Raw genomic sequence first — 6,543 nt, 5'->3', positions numbered from 1 at the left:
CCCCTACGTGTTCACGGATAACAAAGACAACCACCTAAACAAAGTCGTGAACAATGGAACCCTGCTCGTGGCTTACGTCCCAACTCAGAGACGTAGCGTAGTCGTCAGCCCACTCAACACTATGGCAGCCCACATGCTATCGAGTAAACCGGCCATACCAAACGTGACATTACAGTTGGTGTCTGAATTCGAAGGCGTGGTAAGTATACTAGAGAGTCTACCGGCAAACTCAACACTGATCATCAAAGTCTACCTAGGGGAACCATCGGGGAATGATATCGAGATCGTGAAGGGGATCAAACTCGGGTGGGTGAAACGACACCAGTATCAAGTTTGCAACGTTTACGTGCGGGTGAATGTCGGCTCCAACACCAGTCTGGAGGGGGTCAACGTGATCGTGGAAAACAAGATATCACTAACCAAGATCTTCCTGCCTAACAACATACACTTCATGGGTATGAAGTTCACCCCTGAATTATTATCAGAAAACCAGTTGGAAATTATATCGTAATAGTATAATAATGACCAGTCATCGTCCCAACACTACGCTTAACGACCTAGGAGATACGGAGGGATTCGATCAGCCTGGTGAGGAAGACGCCTTATATATCCTGCACTTCAAAGACAACGTGTACAGACGGGTGTCGTTATCAGATTTTAAAGAGCCCAAATGGCTGATCAAGTTAACACTCGCCTCACCTTATATCACAATAAACGAAAATGGGGTTGTCACTAAGATTAGGACTAACGGTATCTGGGTCGGGGATTTCATTGCGGAGATGGAATTTCCCATGATAACTACTGATATCAACAAAAATGGGTTAAGGTCTGGAGCAAAAAATAAATTAATATTTAGCAATAATCCTTATATGGATCTTGTTAATATAATATTCTACCCTTTCACACTCATCATAGAAGTCTTCTTTTATTTAGACAATAAAAAAAACATGTCAAGAGTACACCAATTTTTACCCGGGGTGACAATACACTGGTATGAAGAACACCTAGACCAATATTGTCGTATTGTTATACAACAGGATACCCCCACGGGTCCTACAAAACGCTCAATAAGCCTCAGTGGGGTTTTTATTACAACAGGGTTTATTAACCTCTCACCTATTACCCTGACTAGTAGTATAGGACTTGTAGACTTCAAATTCATTGATAGACTATTAACTAAACCCCAATTAAAATATCTTTCATAATATATATTATAGGATGGGTCTGTACCCAGTCGTAGAGGAAGTAGCGAAGACATTGGAAACCGTAGATGGGTTCCGCTTGAGACAGTTATGTGATGTGAAACGTCAACTAGAACAAGACCGTGACATGCAGAAAGCACTATGTAAAAAGTACAATAGAGCTTTCAATATCGTGGACGGGGCTGACACTACCCTTATGGCAACCAGCATGGGACTAGGGGCGGCAGGCGTTGGGTTGTTGGCTACCATCGTGGCCGCACCTATAGTGCTAGGTATTGAAATAACAGCTGGGGTGGCAGGGTTGGCAGGGTTGGCGCTTAAGTTAGTATCACGCAGACTTCATCGTAAGGCATTGAAACACGACGAGATCAGGGTTCTGGCCGAAGCAAAGCTGAACACAGTGAGTGAGTTCCACGGCACTCTCTGATAGTAAGATCTCAGAAGAGGAGTTTCGTTCAATCCTCTCTGAACTCACAAAATATAACGGAATGAAACAAGATATTCGGTCCAAGTCTCGTAAGTCTGCTATCAGCGAGGACGAGAAAAAAAAGTACATAGAACAGGGGATACAAAAAGCCCAGCAAGCCTTTATTACAAACACCAAAGTGATCGTAGGCGGTTCACGTTAAACTGTTTCATCGATATAAACATGACATAGGCACAGTAATTACCGCCAACTTTTTTGTAGTAGGGGTAATAGTAGCAAGAGCTAAGGACCCAACCAAAGCCTTATTTAGTAAATAAGGCTTTGTAGAGACTTTTCTTGAAAGTGTTTTAAAACCCCCATTGTATATACTACTTATTCTTATGCAATTATTGTTCATTATTGTGTTTTCTGAAAAAAGAATGATTGTATTTCAAATTATATTATACATATTTGCCTAGAGTCCTATGCCAGAAGGCGGTGGCTCATGGGCCAATCTGGTGAATCTGACCTCTGAATAATGTATGTCTCCACTTTCGTGTCTAGGGCCGAACCAGTCTGACATTAAATTGGTAGATAAATGCATCTGTTCATGTCATATTCTCTGGAGTATAACATCCCTGTATCCTTGGTGTCAGCATCACGGAGATCCGGTGCTATATGTCCTTGTTGACATTCCGTGGTGGATGGGGAGCAGGGGTGCTGAATCATTTTTCTTTCATTATGGCATTACAACAATCTGGTTCAAATAGAAGTGAAAAGAAAAGGCGTTTGGATGAACTTGACCAAAATACAGGAAATATGTCTACTACTGGTGACTCATGGGCGAGATTCTTGGTTATTGAAGGAAAAGATAATATGCCTATCAAATTGAATCCTTTTGCAATTGCTAAAGCCATTTCTGGAATTTGTGGTGAAGTTGGGAACGTAACTCGTCTTCGTAGTGGCTCGCTTTTGATTCAGTGTGCACGGAGACAGCAATCTCTGAATCTTTTGTCAATCAAAATGTTTGCAAATATTGAGGTTGCTGTGTCTGAGCACAGAACTTTAAATTCCTGTCGCGGCATTGTTCGCGACAGAGCTCGTTGTCTGTCTGAAATGAGTGAAGAAGACATTGCTTTGGAGTTAAAAGACCAAGCTGTTACAGCCGTGAAACGCTTTACAGTTAAAAGAGAAGGGGGTTACCATTAAAACTAATACGTATCTCTTGACGTTTGCTCGCGCTACTATTCCATCATCAATCAAAGCTGGATATTTGAACATTGGAGTGGAGGTGTATGTACCCAGTCCACTACGTTGTTATAAATGTCAAAAGTTTGGCCATGGTTCACAATCCTGTCGTAATTCAGTGGTGTGCCACCGTTGTGGAGACCACCATGATGATACTGACTGTGAGAAGGATTATAAATGTGGAAATTGTGATGGCTCGCATCCCGCTTCTTCCAGATCATGCCCTGTATGGCAAAAAGAATCTCAAATCATGAAACTCAAGTGTGAAAAGAATGTTTCATACTTTGAGGCCAAAAAGCTTTTCACAAACCAGACCACACCCCCAATGAATATTACATTTTCTGCCGCAGTTACATGCTCTGTGGCAACATCATCTATTGCTTGTCAGACTGACTTGACTTGGGTCAAGTCAGAAAAACCTGCTGTGTCAGCTAACCCATCTACGACTGTAGTCACTCAGGTAACTGTCACTAAATCTACATCTGGGTGCCAAACAGAGAGTCTGCCTGACTCATCATCTGAACCGCCTTCTTCCCAAAATTCAAACGCCAGTACCATGAAAAGGAAAGAAAAGAAATTAAACAGAAAACGAACCCCAACCAACCCTTCCCCTCCAGAGGTTCCTACTGAAAACTCTTTTGGGCCTCTCGATATGGAAGTTACCCTGTCTACGCAAGACAGACGGAGGAATACTTCCACGTCACGTTCGCGAGAACGATCTCCAATTGAGGCACCATGACTCAGTTGTCCACTTTAATGCAGTGGAATTGTAGAGGACTGAGATCCACTTGTTGATACAAGATTTTAAACCGTCAGCGTTATGTCTTCAAGAGACTTATCTAAAAAATGCTGATAACTTTAATCTAAGACAGTATACAGATTATCACTCCTTTTCTCCTCCGGGAGATAAAGCAACTGGAGGTGCTACCATTTTGGTACGCCAGGGTATTATTCATAGCCCTGTATCTCTTAAAACTAACCTTCAGACCGTCGCTGTCCGTCTGTCCCTGCACATTGCATTGACTCTATGCGGTTTGTATATCCCTCCTTCTTCTGATATTCGACAATCGGAACTTCAAAATCTATATGATCAGCTCCCTAAGCCATGTCTAATTATGGGTGACCTCAACGGACACAACCCGCTTTGGGGGAGTGACCGCACTAATTCTAAAGGTAAAAGCCTTGAGGACTAAATATCAGATAATAATTTATGTCTTTTCAATGATGATTCAGCCACTTATTTACATCCAGCTACGGGAACATATTCTTCCCTGAATCTGTCACTTTCTGATTCCAGCTTATACAATGAATTTGAGTGGGTGGTCCACGATGACCTATGTGGGAGTGATCATTTTCCCACCATTCTCAAAACAATCAGCCCAGGTGATGATCCACCTATATCACGACGGAACTTTGCCAAGGCTGATTGGTCATTATATAAGACTCTGTGTACTGATCACTTAAAACATGATGTCTTAGCGAACAGCGAAGATCCTATACAGTTATTTTCAGATATACTAAACACCATTGCTGACCAAGCTATTCCAACTGCAATTCCACATATTCGTAAACCATGGTTTAATAATGAATGTAAACAGGCCAGAAAGCTTAGGAAGAAAGCAGAAAAATATTTCCGCAAACATCCTACAGTCCATAATTTAGACAGTGTTAAAATATCAAATGCCAAGGCTCGACGCGCTTTCAAACAGAATAAGCGTCAGTGTTGGAGGAACTATATTTCCAAAATAAACTCACGTACACCTATGTCCAAGGTGTGGAATATGGTGCAAAGGATTAAGGGCAAAGGTTCTAAATCTACTGTTCACCATCTGAAGGATGGTGATAGTCTTTTAACTGATAAAACTGACATTGCAAATAAACTTGGTGAAACTTTAGCCAAACATTCATCTTCATCAAATTATGTTCCTGAGTTTCAAAGGTTTCAGAAGCAACAGGAAAAGGAGAAAATCAATTTTACCTCGCACAATGGTGAAGATTATAACGAATTATTTTCACTACATGAGCTCCATGTCGCCCTTGAGCAGGCTCATGATACAGCAACAGGAGCTGATGGTATCTACTACCAGCTCTTGAAGCATTTGCCAGAGTCATGTTTAGAAACGCTGCTAAATATATTTGATACTATATGGACTTCGGGGAATTTCCCTAATTCCTGGCGTAATGCCATTGTAGTTCCCATTCCAAAGCCTGTCCGGGATCATACTGATCCGTCTAACTACAGACCAATCTCATTAACGAGTCGTGTCTGTAAAACCATGGAACGGATGGTAAACAATAGATTAACATGGTATCTTGAAACCAATAACCTTATCACAAATATTCAATGTGGTTTCAGGAAGAACCGTAGCACCATTGATCATTTGGTACGTTTAGAATCATTTGTTAAAAATGCTGTAGTCAGTAAACAACATGCTGTATCAATTTTCTTTGATCTTGAGAAAGCATATGATACTACCTGGAAGCATGGCATTTTGAAGGACCTACATGATCTTGGTTTGAGAGGGCGTTTGCCTCATTTTATATCACAGTTTTTACAAGACCGGCAATTTCAAGTCCAAGTGGGTACAACCCTGTCTGACCATTATAATCAGGATCAGGGTGTTCCACAAGGCAGTATTTTGTCTGTCACACTTTTTAGCATAAAGATAAATAGTTTATCAAAAGTATTAAACGATTCAATCCTTATTTGTGAATGATTTTAATATTTCTTGTCGTGGGAAAAATATGCATACTATTGAACGGCAACTGCAGCTGTGTTTGAACAAAATAAATAAATGGTGTCTTGAAAACGGCTTTAAGTTTCCTAAATCCAAAACTAATTGTATACATTTTTGTAGAAAATATAAGCCACATAAGGACCCAGAATTATCTTTAGATTGCACTCCCATCAGAGGTGTTAAAGAGGCCAAGTTCTTGGGCCTTATCTTTGACTCCCACTTAACATTTCTGCCTCATATTAAGTTCCTTAAAACTAAATGCCTGAAGGCTCTTGACTTGTTGAAAGTTGTTTCCAACTCAAAGTGGGGAAGGGATCAAGCAACCCTCTTACACCTATATCGATCACTCGTCCGTTCAAAACTTGATTATGGCTCCATCGTATGTGGTGGAGCCTGCAAAAGCAACCTTAAAAATCTTGATTCTGTCCACCACCAAGGCCTAAAACTTTGTCTTGGGTCCTTTAGAACTTCACCTATTGACAGTCTCTACGTTGAGGCTGATGAGCCATCTCTTGAACAACGCCGTATAAAGCTAGCTTTACAGTACATTACTAAGTTATACTCTAATGAATCTAATCCTGCCTACAAGTGTGTTTTCAATCCCCTTTATGGGGATTTATACAACAAGAAATCTTCGCTTGTCCCGCCTCTAGGACATAGAATTAAACCCTTTCTTTCTTCGGCCGGCATTGAGCTGGAAAACATAGCTCCCTCCCGTCTTCTTTCTTCTCCTCCTTGGCAGATAGTTAGGCCACAAGTCGACCTAACATTAGCTTCGTTTAAAAAATCAGAAACTAATGAATTACAGCATAAACAAGAATATAGTCAATTAAAACATAAATGTAACAATTATAAATCCTTATTTACAGATGGGTCCAAGGACGGTGGCGCAGTGGCTTGTGCCACTGTCATTGGATCCAGAGCAATATCTTCTAGATTACCAGACAAC

Source organism: Haliotis asinina, chromosome 1 (assembly GCF_037392515.1).
Source record: "Haliotis asinina isolate JCU_RB_2024 chromosome 1, JCU_Hal_asi_v2, whole genome shotgun sequence".
Classification (NCBI taxonomy): Eukaryota; Metazoa; Mollusca; class Gastropoda; order Lepetellida; family Haliotidae; genus Haliotis; species Haliotis asinina.
Note: the sequence above shows the minus strand (reverse complement) of the source record.